The sequence below is a fragment of the Euphorbia lathyris genome, chromosome 1, assembly GCF_963576675.1.
Source record: "Euphorbia lathyris chromosome 1, ddEupLath1.1, whole genome shotgun sequence".
Taxonomy (NCBI): domain Eukaryota; kingdom Viridiplantae; phylum Streptophyta; class Magnoliopsida; order Malpighiales; family Euphorbiaceae; genus Euphorbia; species Euphorbia lathyris.
In genome coordinates, this window is record NC_088910.1 from 30,933,038 (window position 1) to 30,947,559 (window position 14,522).

A 14,522-nucleotide genomic window follows, 5' to 3' on the forward strand; every position below is an offset into this window, starting at 1 on the left:
ATTTCACTCAATGTGTCGATAGGTGCAGGTTTGGGCAATCAGATTGGTGTTCTGAAAGTTCTTCAAACCATCGAAAGGGGAGAAATCACAACACATCATGTTTCTTCACCCAAATTCAACGTGATTAGAGGGTTTTCGGACAAACTCTCCTGGTGGAGGCATCAGTTTTTCAAGGTCACCATGGTGGACCGGGAGTTTCCTCATTATGTGAATTCTAACGGTTTAGCAATAGACCCAGGGACCTGGTTGATAGATAGAGTAACGATAGAGAAAGAGCTATGTCTGGTAGCTTAGTTGGAGGACCTCTAATTTAAGTCAAAGCAGGATGTCATGGCACTGATTAAGAGTTTTATGATTGATGACTGGCTAATTTTGAGTTAGTGACGCCTGGCCCATCTTCTAGGGTGTGGAAAAGGGAGGATGTGGAGCAATGGTTAGTTATGCGGAAGCTCATTGCTGGAGACCTAGCGGATTTGGATTCAGTTATAGTGAATGTGAATTTTCATAGACAACTGCCCAAAAGTAGACCCTTCGTTTATTTATATAAAATGCATCAAAGTTTTTATGTGTGTTTGTGAAGTGCTAACTATTTTTTTATGTGTCACATCGGAGATGTGTTCCAAAAAATGTGCGTTGGACTTTGATGATATAGAGTTTGGGTATGACTTATTGCCTCCACGATAGGCTTATTCGAATGTGCTTTACGGTCTGCCATGATTTAATCCTATCGATAAAAAAATCAAACCGCTCAATATATAGGCTGGGTGTCCACTTCAACTGGCGAGGCTAGATGGTTGAGGAGTCTGTCCAACCAGAGGCTGAGCTGAGGAGGATGATGAGCTTCCCATTAGTGAAAGTGAGAATGACGAGGGAGAGGTTGCTCCCAAGATGGGATAGGACCAAATGCTCCACCAATAAGGTCCTCACACATGTGAGGGTGAATTTAGTGTTTGAGGATGACGAGGCGGTCAGGGAGACTAGTGGTTACGGAGGTGTTTATCACAGAGTTGACTTGCCCAAGACTAGTCTTGGAGGATAGGAGAGGGAACATGAGATAGTTGGGGGGGGGGGGAATGCCAGCGTGTAGAGGAGATCGAGGCATAGGGGGAATGATTATTTGGAGGCACGGAAGGGACATTAGTGTGTTCTGGTCCTCAAAGGGATACATTTATCACGAACATGGAGGAAAAGCTTTACATGTTCCTTCAGTTTGTCGGACAAATGCGCCCTGATGAGGACATGACAAATGCGATTGCAAGCTATTTAAAGTGGGCAACAACTTCATCTGGAGTGGTAAGATCCCATGTCTTTTGATGCCTTCTAACTTTCGTGGGTTTTTATTTAAGTGAGGGTGATTATACAAGCCTTGATGGATAGCCATGAGGAGTATATGAAGTACCGACGCAAAGAGGAAAAAATGAATCAAAGTCAAGTTGTTTTGGTGAACAATGAGATGGAGGTCACAGTGTTTATCAGCTGGTGAATAAACATTCGATCGAAAATGACTTATTGAAGACATCAGAGCAATTGTTGCTTGCAGGTCTGGGGGCTGCAAGTAAAGGAATTAGAAGCTAATGCCAAAGATATAGACTTGAAGTTGTCCCAAAAAGAGGAAGAGCCACGGGCAGCCATGCTCCCATCGTCCACTAAAAAGGAAGAAAAGGCTGAAATATAAAAGAAATTTATTGATCTCCAAAGTGATGGTGAGTTGGAGAAAGCAACTTTGGAAAAAGCTTTGTCAGATGCACATAGGCATGTCGATGCTATTGAGAACGAGCGAAAGTCTCTATGTTGCGCTTATAACACCACGCTAAAGGAGGCCTCTAATTTGAAAGTGTTTGCCAAAGATTGTAATAGACATCTATAGCAGGTTGGCCGAGCTATGGTATTGAAAGTGTGCATGAAGCTGGTTTTGCATTACCCAAGATCTTGGTGGTGGATTTGGATTTGTATGAGCCAGTGGTGGTAAGGGCTGCACTGGCATTTGCCAAAGCTTTACATTGATTTTGAAATGTAATACATGTATATTTATGAACCGGTGCTCTTATAGAAAGCCTGAATTTTGTAGCTGGATTTTTTTACTATTAATCGACTTGGTTTGAATTTTCCTCTCTTTTCTTTTATATTTCGATTTATATGGAACTAGTATGTTCTTTATGCTTTAGTAGCATATCTTATTAGTGATTTGACTTGATTTGGCCTTTGTATCTTTGCCATTATGTATAAAATCTTTTTTTTATCTAGAATGGTGATTTTTTTGATAATTTACCATTGTTGGGGATTTGATGTATTTGTTGATGTGATATGTGCCTTACCAATCTCTCATGGAGAGCATAAAAATGAGGGTGGTTGCTCGAAGAAGTTCATTCTAAATAACCAATTACAAAATTTTCTTGATCCTTCACATAGAATCTTTGTTTGAGAATATGATGTCGTTAAGAGATGCGATCGAGGTGTCCAAAGTTGCTTCTGTATATAAAGTGATCTCTAAGATGCCTCATCCCTATGTATATCGGCTCTCTGGTACTCCGGAGAGAGATTATGGGGATTATTGGTGGGAAAAACCAGTCATAGAACTCTACTGCCCGGTGGTCCTAAGAACCAAGTGATTAGGGTTCCCCGGAGTCCAGTTGTTGTTACTGGATCTAGCTCTTGTGAGGTGGTTGGTAGCTGATAGGGGTATTTTACCCCTATCTTTTAGCGTGATTTACGGGTTGATTTTGGATAAAATAAATAAGTTTAATTATAAAAATAAAGTGTTTTTGATAAAATAAAGAAATAAAAATAAATCTCGTACTTTCAGTTCATTTTCCTCGTTTTTTATTAGTTTAGGAAATAAAAACGTCAAGCTAACTCGGCTCTCAAGATTTGTATTTCAGGTACGAGAAAGGAGCAAAAATCCACTCCATATGCGGGGCGTATAATCCTCTACATGGGGCGTAAAACATGGTGTCAGAAATAATTGCCTTATCCGCAGGCACCATGTGGAAATGACTCAGCATACGCGGGGCGTATGACACCTTACGCAGGGCGTATGACACATGTCGGAAATGATTGGCCTAATCCTGAAAGTCAGACTGCATTGTCTCCCGGAGTCAACTCTCCATACGCGGGGCGTATCATCCTCTACGCGGGGCGTACTTCAGCTACGCACGGCGTACTTCAGCTACGCACGGCGTACTTCAGCTACGCACGGCGTAAAAGCTCCAATTCAAGCAATAAAACTTCAGAGACTCAAACACGTGGGGCGTACTTCAGCTACGCAGGGCGTATTTGAGACAACAAGACATAGAATTGGTCCACATGCAGGAGATTTCTAACGGAATGGGCATATACGCGGGGCGTGTATCACCATACGCAGGGCGTATTATGGGATTTCTGCACTCAATGATGTTGCTCCATACTTGCACCTTGTGAAGTTACATTTGTGTCCCTAGCTTGATGTATAAATAAGAGTGACTATCACTCATTTAGGGAATCTAGCTTCTACATCACCTTCTACCCTCTACCATATACACCTTGTACATAGCTACATTTTGCTTCTCTTAGATAGTTGTTGTGTAGTTTTGTAGTATAGATTCAGTTTATGTAATAAAACTCTCCCACCTCGAGAGCTTGTTCGGTTATTCCGGCATTCCATCAACGTTCCGCTCCATCATTCGTCACCAAGCTCGAGAGTTCCACCTCCAAGTCCTAAGAGACGGCCTTGAGTCCAGTTGGCTAGTTCCGAGGGCCGATTATTCCCTCTTTACTTGCTAATTAGCTTTGATCTCATCCTATGTACTAGGCTTGGTTGTATTCTATATTCTTACTCTCCATATTTTATAATATATGATGTGCAATTTCCGTTCCTGTATACGTGTTGATGTTTATTGCTTGTTTTGATACTCATAATTGACTATTGTGTAGGGGAACGCGATTTCTGACGCCATTCGGGCTATCTTTAGGGATTCATATAGGTGTTGCCTTACCGGAAGTGACAAACCAGAAACCGTAGGAATTGACAAGCCACGGAACTTACGGGCCCTAGTTTCTGGTCCCCAGCATTAGACACGCCTTGACTAGGAACCACGTAGTCTAAGTACTTCACGGGTCGGTCGAACTACACGTAGTCGTCTTTGCAAGAGTAAATCATCAACCGTTTATATATTGAGAGTCATTGTTTGTCATATTTATAACTTATCGCCTTCCATATCATTTCGTAGAGTTTTGTTATATAAATTTGTCTCACCCGTAGTTAGGAGTAGTTTGTAGTTGGTTACCACATCAACCTCAAAGTATTCACCGCTTAAATAACATATAAAACCGAGTCGTCTAATACTTGTAGTTATAAATCTCATGGATTCGATACCCGGTCTTAACCGGATTATTACTTGATACGACGGGGTACACTTGCCCCTAAGTAGTCGTAGCGTCTAAGTAGAGTCAAGAGCAATTTATAAAGACCACATCCATAGACATAGCACATTCACCGCAATACACATTTAATCGTCGTAAGAAACTCTACCACTAGGCGTCGCGCTATCAGTAGCCAATGGTCAACTATTGAGAAGAAGTCGAGACCTTACAGTGTGACTAAAAAATGTGTGGAGTCATTGAGTCAGAAAAGTGGGTGAGTTAACACAACCACATCTCACGTGGGTGAGGAAGTTTCTACGAGATGAAAATGCTCGAGTGGAAAAGATCCTGATTGACTATGTCTGTGCAAGCCGTAGAGATGGATGATATGCTTCTCTGACTAATCTTGGTGGTCCAACGTTTGTGGATCCTGTAAGGCCCCGAAAGTGTCGTTTTTAGGGAGTTTTATCAGCAAGGAATTATTGGGAGTATACCCCCCGATAGTGAGCATGTAATGACTCACAAAGGGAAAGATTGCTTATATCATCACTAGAAATGCCACAACACAGATGAGTGCAGATACTGTAGTGATATGTACTAATTGTTGATGGATGATGGTGTGATCCCTGGCCTTAATCTAGTCGCCAGGATGATGTAATTTGTTGTTTTCTTGTAATGTTTCCATTTTTAGGTCAATGGTGTAAGCTTTATTTTCGAAGGAAAAATATGTGTTAGCTAGTTTGTTACATTGTGTTATTTTTGTGTTTGATTAAACAATATGTGCGAAATCATTTATGGGTTTTGGGGAAAGGGTGCATAATCTCCTCCAACATACGAGATCAGAGTGGTTATATGTTCTAATGTCTTGTAAGGTTGACTGGATTTTGTAGCCTGTGGGGATTGCCCGACATGCTCTCTTGGGGAGAGCTATTTGTTTGCCTTGAGTAAATTTTGTGGAGTTAAGCAAGGGCTTTAGGAAAGGGTTTTATGGCCTTTCTTGGTGTTAAGCCCAAAATATACCTAATATATCATCAATAATTACATCAATATTGCTACGAATTTATGCTATTTATACCTGTTTAGAATACTTTTACGTTCGAATACGTTTCTTTCTTGCAAGGTACCTAAATATTTTGTAGAATCCAAATAGGAGCGAAAGAGGTTCAAAAACAGAATAAAAACCCTACAAAAGGAGTAAAAAACGACGAAGATCAATTACACCAAAACGAGGACAAAGACGAGGTCAGAAACAGAAGAAAATGTCAAATTCTCGGTTGAGGAAACCAAATTCTCGGTAGAGAATTTTATGAAAGCTGCGACCGAGAATCCCAAATTCTCGGTTGCGACACGCGTCAACCATCCGCTCCTTCCCTTCGTCCAAAGACCAAATAAATGCTCCCCCATTCTCGGCCGAGAATTTGCATTCTCGGTAAGTTCAGAAATTTTGGAAGAAGCCATTCTCACACTTTCGTTTTCGATAAAACGCGTTCATTCGGGTGGATAAAGACATCCTTTTACAACGGATACGATCCTTCACAATGGACACGACACTTCAATCACGACTCTTCAACATCTATAAATAAAGAATTGATGGAGAGTTGGAAATATATAGAAGAAAGAGATTAGTATAGAATTAATGCAGAAATTCCGAGTCAAGTGATTCAGAATTTAGATTTCATTTCTGTAAAAAGCAATATGATGTACACACATTGTTTATTCAATAATAACAAACACAGTAGCGTTTAGATTTGTTCATATTAGTTTACATTTTGGTAGAGGCCGACCGTATCCCTATTACGAAGTTACAGCGAGAAGATTGAGTAGAGGATCCGCCCTGAGTCTGACAAACTCTAACGAAACCCAAGGAAAGGATTGACAACCCGTTCACTTGCACACCGTAGAATGTTTTCATGCTCCTTGTTCTCTTTAAACTTGTATCAAATTTATATTTCATCTAATAAAGTCTGTTCTATTCGATAGATTTTTATGCAGCACTTTGGTAAAGGATCCGAGGTGGATTGCTGGTGTTTTCATTAAACCGTAGTTAAATTCAAAATCTTTACAAGGAAACTTTGTTGAACAACTTAACAAATTAATATCATCAGTAGAGTATTAATTTGATTAAGGTAGCGATCTTACCCGACCGTAGGAAGATTGACTATGGTTCAAAGCCCTAAAATTAGAGGTTTCGTCATTTATTTCATTGTTATAATCTATACGGGTAAATTTCATCAATGGTGTACAACCTTTGGCCCGTTTCACACTTTGGTGTACAACCTTTGTTTTGTCACACTAAAATGTACCACCTTATAGGTGACCTCCCACTATGGTGTACAGCAGGTAAAAACGACCGGTCAACCCAAGGTCAATATGCCACATCAGCAGTTTGACCTCTCCAAAAGTCAAAAAGTAATCCATCAAATGTGAAATTACTTGTATACCCTTTTCTTTTCCATTTCTTCCTCCTCCAAATTCTCTCTGCAACTCTTTCTCTCTCCTTTGTAATTTTAGATTCAAACACAAATGGATTTTTCTTTTTTTGAAATTAGGGTCGTGGATGATTTTTTTAGACAAAAACTTGGTAACAGTGATAAGAAGAAGCAAAGAAAGATACTCAAATCCCAAAATCAATGGAGAGATTTGTGCAACAATCTCATTCTGCAACCACGGAAAATAACAAATTTGAGAAAAATGCAGGATAGAAATGAAGATCTGTTGGTGCGGCCGATTAGGTTCTTTAATAGGTAACCGTGACTCAAACGCATTGATAGAACTTTCCAGACTCAAACGGTTGAAACTTCCAGATTATACGCCGCTGAAATTTCTAGACTCAAATGTTGTTGACATTTCCAGATTAAACGCGACTAAAATTTCCAAACTCAAACGCAAGGATAGAAAATTTACAGATTCTACGGCATGGATAGAAATTTCCAGTTGATGCGGCTGATTAGGTGTAAACGACACTGGTTATTTGTTGAGGGCAGAGAAGGAAATAAATCATGGTGCTTGCCATTTGCTCCAAGAATCTTTATTAGTAGTGATTGACATAGCAAACAAATGCATTTGGGAATCATGGAACCCAACTTCGTTGGAGGATATCCTCTGGAATTTACTCGTATGCGGCTCAAGTCCAAGCATCACCAAATGGTTCAAAGGAGTTGCGACTTTTTTTTCATTGAGATTGCAGCTACTACAGTTTGTAATGTGTAATTTCAATTTGTTGCATATTTACTGTTTTCTTTTGTTTTCTAGATTTGTATAGTAGAACTAACCAAAATGATCAATTAGCAAAAGGGAAACAAATTTCCTTTTTTCAGAAATGAGCTGATTGTTTTCAAATGTATTATTACGTGATTTTCCAGTCCAAACCATGGCTTATAGAGAGTGAAGGGTTACGGATCTAAATCTTTTGAAGAGAGAGAGGGGTTAGAAAGAGAAAGAAATTGAGGGAAGAAGATGAAGAGATGGAGAGATAGGGGTAAAAAGGGAGAAATGGATAAAATAATTTTTTTTATATAATTTATGGGTCCCACTTTTACTAATGACTAGGATGAAAAATGCTGATGTGGCGTGTTGACTTTGGGTTGACCGGTCATTTTTACCTGTTGTACACCATAGTGGGAGGTCACCTATAAGGTGGTACATTTTAGTGTAACAAAACAAAGGTTGTAAACCAAAGTGTGAAACGGGCCAAAGGTTGTACACCATTGATGAAATTTACCCTAATTTTTACAAAGTTTAAGTTGTTTTCTTTGCTTAATGTAAACGAATACATTTGTTTACTTTTCTAAAAGTACTAAACGTTCATGTCTTGCAAATTCATCCCTAAATCAGAAGTATTTTCTAACATTTGTTATACTCTAATCTAATTCTTATTCTAGCAATTTCAAAACCAAATCTAATTCAACGATTTTACATATTATAAACCTTAAAAGTAAATCTAACTGATTCAAAATAAGTTTTTGTTAAAAAGCGTTCCCTGTGGGATCGATATCTTTTATTACTACAAGCGTATACCGTGCACTTGCGGAAATACCTCAACACTTGGCTTACGAAGATGGTGCGATCATGCGCTTCAATGGATCATAAGGTTAGTGGCTTTTTGGAGCCTATGGGGATTGACTACCATGCTCTCTTAGGGAGATGTATGGTTGCCTAACATAAGTTTTGTGAAGTTAAGCTAGGGCTTTGAGTTTTGGAAACATCATTTATTCATAAGTTAAGTTAGAGTCTTTATTAAGTTAAACATTCAAAAGAATTTGTGCCAAAGAACTAAGAATGTAAAGCTTAAAATCTATAGTTCGATTAATTGTTTCTTACTCACCATAGTAACAAGTGATTAATGGAAGATTACATTCTTAGACTCGATAGAAAATCGGTGTGGTTTCTAGCACTCTATTGCTAGGATTTCTCATTGAACTTAAACTTTCTTATCATATTAATTTATTTAATCATTGGCCCGGTTAGTTAAATAGGAGTGAAGAAATAGAATGAGATGAACCGAAGTCTTTGCATTGAGTTTCATTCGGAGAAATTACCATCTTTAGTCACGATTACTTCCACCGTGTTTAACTTAACAACCTCACTTAACTCAAATTTAGGAAGTGAACCCGAATCCCTAGCATTTTTATTAATCGTCCAAAACAACAATCATTTTTAGTCTAAATCACAACCAAATCCTTTTAAATTAATTAATCCTGACTTCAAATATCTATTAAATAACTAATGCTTTTTTATAGAATCTCTATGGGATCGATTTTTGTACTGAAGTACATTGCATTACTTGATACGATAGGGTGCACTTGTTCTAGAAGCATGCATACATTTTATGCACATCAACCGCTTTGAAATCTGACTGGCGCTCGGGGTTCCACTAGAAAAGGAGGCACTGCTAGGTGGAGCATGAAATGAATCTTTTGAGGGATATGAGCTCCTCGTTCAATATTTAGACTTCTTATAGTGTTTTGGGGCCTTCATTTCTACTATAGCGTTGATTTTTTTTTCTAGATTGGGTTCAATTCCTCTTTCCGATAAAATGTAGCCCATGAGCTTCCCGATCGGATACTGAAGAAGCGCCTCTCTAGTTCGGTTTTAAGTTGTATTTGTGTAAAATATCGAAGACTTGGGTGAGGTCACGAGAATGGTCCTCTTCATTCGCACTGAGTACTATAATGTCGTCAATTTATGCCTGGACTATTTTGCCAATGAGGTCAAAAAACATCTTGTCCATGCTCCGCTGGTATGTTGCTCTGATGTCTTTCATCCCGAAGGGCATGTCATTGTAGGAGTAGGTGCCTTCGTGTGTGATAAATGAAGTTTTCTCTGCATCACTTGGGTCCATAGGGATTTTTGAAAATTGGCTATTACATCAATTTGAGACAAAATTTTGTGACCAGTTGTCTGGTCGATGAGCTGGTCGAGGTTAGGCAGAGGGTAACAATCTTTCTAGCATGCTTTATTAACATTTGTAAAATCTACACACATTATATAGTTCTCATTTCTCTTCTTTACAAGTACTACATTAAAGAGCCAATCGGGGTAGTGCACCTCTCAAATAAGCTTAACAGCTAAGAGCTTGTTAATCTCAGCCTTGATGGCCTCTTATTTGTCCTGGGAGTGCAACCGATTCTTTTGCTTGATCGACGTGTGTGAAGAGTCAATGTCCAAGTGATGTGTGGCATGCTCGGGAGACACTCTAGTGATGTTCGTCGTTGTCCAGACGAAGGCTTCCTTATTTTTAGATAGAGTTGACTCTCGTATTGATTATGTGGCCCTTTACAAGTGAGAAATCAACAACTGGCTCAATAGGTTACGGGTTGTATCCGCACATATCCTCCGGGGTGTGATAGACAGTCATAGATGATGACCAGAGGGCCCCGTAGGGATGGCAACCGATAGGGTACCCGCGGGTAGTGCCAATCCCAACCCTTTGTTTATTTTTTAATTACTTGTACCCGTCCCATAACTCTAACAAGTATATTTTTTGCATCACATACACGTCCCATTTAATTCGTGGATACCCTTACCCATCAAGAATAAATACATAAAACAAAAAGTTACAAATTTAACAAAGTATAAATTTAATAAATCATCCATCTAAAAATTGAACAAATTGAACATTGATCAATAAGAATAAAGTAGCTTAATGCTATCACTCAATGGTTGAAGAACAAAATGTTGGGGTTTAAATCTCACATCTTACATATAAAAACAATAGTATTTTTTAATATATAAAAGATTTATGATGGATAATGGATACTGGGTACCTTAGGGGTATTTCTATACCCAGCACGGGTAATAGTTTTGATCCCATATCCATCACATACCCTATTATACATGGTACAAGTAGTCCCATTAGGGTCAGTATTGCTAGATACCCGCAGGTACAATAGTCCCTAGCTCCGTGAGCCAGGAAGACTGAGAGTAAGGGCGGAGATGTTGATGGTGGGCATTGAAACTAAGATGAGGGGTCTATCTAGAATTGCGTTATACGCGAGCAGGATGTCCATCACCACCCAGACATCCTAGATCTTGACTTCTTTGTTTCCCTTCGTAAAGATGATGGGCAAAGAGATGAGGTCAAGGACTAGTACTTTGATGTCAGACAGTGCTACCATAGGGAAAGTGTGTTCCTGAAGCTTGTTTTTATTGTACTTCATTACCTCCAATGCCTTCCAGGTTAGGAGGTTGACAGAGTTGCTTGTGTCCACCAAAATTTTGTGGATGTTGAATTCCACGATGGCCAATGTGACCACTAGAGCTTCAAAATACGAGGTGCAAATGGGAGGTTGGACGACTAGTGACTCATGTGGCCCCTATTCTTCTTTTTCTCGATGAGATTTTCATAGAGTATGATGGTGCTCCTTCCCTAATTATCTGAATTCCACCTTAATAGCAGGGCCTTTTGACATCTTTCTGCCTCTATTGGGGCTCACGTGGTCTTTAGTGGTTGTTTGCTTGGCGGATAGCTCTAGGTGGGGCTCCTTGCTCGACGAGCTTGCCAATCTCCTTCTGTAAGTGTTTGTAGTTCTTTATAGAGTGCCTTGCGGATTTGTGATATTTTCAGTATTGCTCTTTATTCGTTTGAGGCTTGTGGGATCTGTTTGAGAGGACGAGTTGTTCAGGAGTGTGGTTTTACAAGGTGAGGGCAATGGTGCCTTATCAGAATAGTGTACTTCATGGCCCGCGGAGCATCCAATTTTTTCTGCGTCCCTAAGGTCCCTCCGCTCTTCATCTCATCTTGGATAGTAAAGAAAGGGATCGTCTGCTCTTCTAGGCCTGGAGATGTCCCTTGAGTCGGCTGTCTAATTAGCTTTTTCTTCCCTTTTTCCATCACCCTTGCCTTTATCTATTTCGGACTGTTCATAGCCCTCCAAATGGTCGTTGTCATCATTGTGCACATAAGTTTATGGTTATTAGCTCTTCAAAAGAGTGCGGAAGCTTACAGAAGCACTTCTGGCTCAGGGGTTCACGGGATATCCCTTTTGCCAGAGCTCATGAGCTACCTTCAAATTGAGGCACTTGACTTGGGAGGATAGATGATGAAAATAAAACAAGTAATTTTTTAGGGGTTTAATTTGCCTTTGTCGTAGGTAGTTCATGTCTGATTTGATTCTCCTAACCTTAGCAGCGGCCCCAAAGTGGGATAAAAATAGATCTTTGAGAAGGTCGAAGGAATCGATGGATTTGGGGCTAGGCCTTTATGCATTCATGTGCGCTCTTGGACAAGGTTGTGAAAAAAAAATTGCACATGATGTCCCTATTCTTCGAGTATATGTTTTTAGTACTCATGAGAGAGCTAATGTAGTCGTTAGGGTCATCTGTGTCGAAACACTATGCCAATTTGGGGGTGTTCCAGTCCCTGGGAAATCGGGGTGCCAATGATTCGATGGACGATAGGGTTTTGGTTGATGTGATATTCCCCCATCACTCCGCCAAGGACCCTTTTGTCAAGGACCCTATGGATCTTGGATTCTAGAAGTTCCTCAACATTTAGCAGGTCAAGGATAGTCGGGACTGAGATGATGGCTGACTGTGGCTGGTGGGCCTGAATGGTGGGTTGTGGGATTATCAAGAGGCAATGGATGGTCTGTATTACGATAGGGTTTGCTTTGGAAACCGATACTGGAGTTGCCACGACTGATGCCAGAGAAGTTGATGCGGAAGGCTATTGTTGTGCGATTGCTTTAGGAACTCCTAAACCTTCTTGTTCTCTTTCTGAAAGGCTTGTTGTTGGTCAGTGATTTTTATTTAGGTCGCCATATGGAGGACTTGAGTTATCCAAAAACTCCTGATCATGTTAAAGAGCTTCCTGGAGGGCTCGACGTCTTCCTCATTGGATTCAACCTCTGTTAGTAAAGGAACCAGATTCTGTGGCTGCCCCACGGGCCTGAGTTAGACCTCCACTGCAGGTGAGCTAGACGTCGCGATCAAAGGGTTCAACATTTCATTGACCGATGTAGGAGCTGATTGTTTGTCCGCCATGGTATGAAAGATGGTTTTAGTGGTAAAAATGATTTCAAGAAATTATGATGGAAGTCGTTTGTTACTCCATGCTCACCACACTAAATAATAAGGATATGACAATTTTCGGGTTGGCTATTTTCGTTGGCTCACCTCCTGCACCGGGATTATCAAGTTAGTGTTCCAATAATGAGATAGAGCAAATATAGAGTAAGAATTCTTAGTGTGTGTGTGAGAGATTCCAGAATCCTTTTACCAACGGTGTACTCCTTCCCTTTATAGGGCCTAAGTAGTATGGCTTATATATGTGATTAGTTAGCGATGAGTGAAAAAAATGGTGTATATGTAAAATGTAAATAATAAGAGTAATGATTAAAAAAAACAGTTTGATAAATTATTATTTACCAAATTTACCAATGTTACATGTAAATTTGTTATTTGTTGCCAACGTTAAGGATAAAATGTACTATATTAGACGTTAAAAATAAAATTCCTCTTAGTCATTAACATTGAGAGTTTATCCCTGTTATGACCCTTTTTTGTAGTGGAATTGGAATTATGAGTGTGTCAACGGTTTATAATACCCACGAATTTTGAAATGTGTTGAATTTGAAAATCAAATGATTATTAGGAATAAAAGGGACAGAATAATTTCTTAATGTTCAGATTATCAAAAGCTAAGCTAAAGAAAAATAAATAAATTACAAGAAAACTGTGAAATTATAAGACCGAAAAAAGGAAAAGGAATAAGTAAAGGAAAAGTGCTAGAAATCAAAATTATAATTATAATTGTGTAGAATTTTAGCTTGATTTTTAATTTTGTTGGTTATCCTTGCAAATGAGGAGACAAAGTTTTATAGCGTTCAATTGTAACCACTCCTCCACAATTCCCACCTATAAACTTCTTAACTCTCCCTCCACCAGGGTAAATTACATACGTGGTGTATAACATTTACCCCAAATCACACTTTGGTGTACAATCAAAATTTTGTCACATTAAACCGTACGAACTTCAGGTGACCTCTCAATAAAGTGTACAGCCGGTTTTTATGACCGGTCAACGCTGGTCAACTATGCCACGTCAGCATTTTTCATTATAGAATTAAAAAAATGGGACCCACTCTTTATGGGATGACTAATATAACCTTAATTTTTTATAAATTTACTAAAATACCCCCATCTTCTCCCTTCAATCTCTCTCTCTCTCTACATCTTCTCTCTCACTACTATTTCTCTTGTTGTCTGCACCAGCACTCATCTTTTGTCTCTCTACCTGCTCCTTTTGCCTTTCCATTGCTTGGTTACCGAGGAACGACCGGAAAAAGAAGGAAGAAAGGGAGATTGAAAGGTAAAGCGAAGAGGTTATTTCCGTTGTCTATTGATTCTTCATATTTATCATTTTTAAATGCCATTGCTGTTTTTTTTCTTTTGGGCTTTTTTTTTCTCTGTTGAATAAAGCAGCATTTAAATTCCAACATTTGCTTTATCTCGTCTTTCCGTATTCGATTAGAGCTCTCAAGAGTTGAATTCAATGATACCAAATTAATCTAACATATTACCTAAGTAATTAGCAGATGAAAGGGGTGTAAGACAAAAATAGAAAGCCCTGACAAAACTCAAGAACGCCAATTCGTGGGGTTTGAGAAAAGGGAAGAAGATGGAAAATAAATCTTTGCATAGACAAAATTAATAAAAATTGAACAACTCAGTCCGCATAAAAT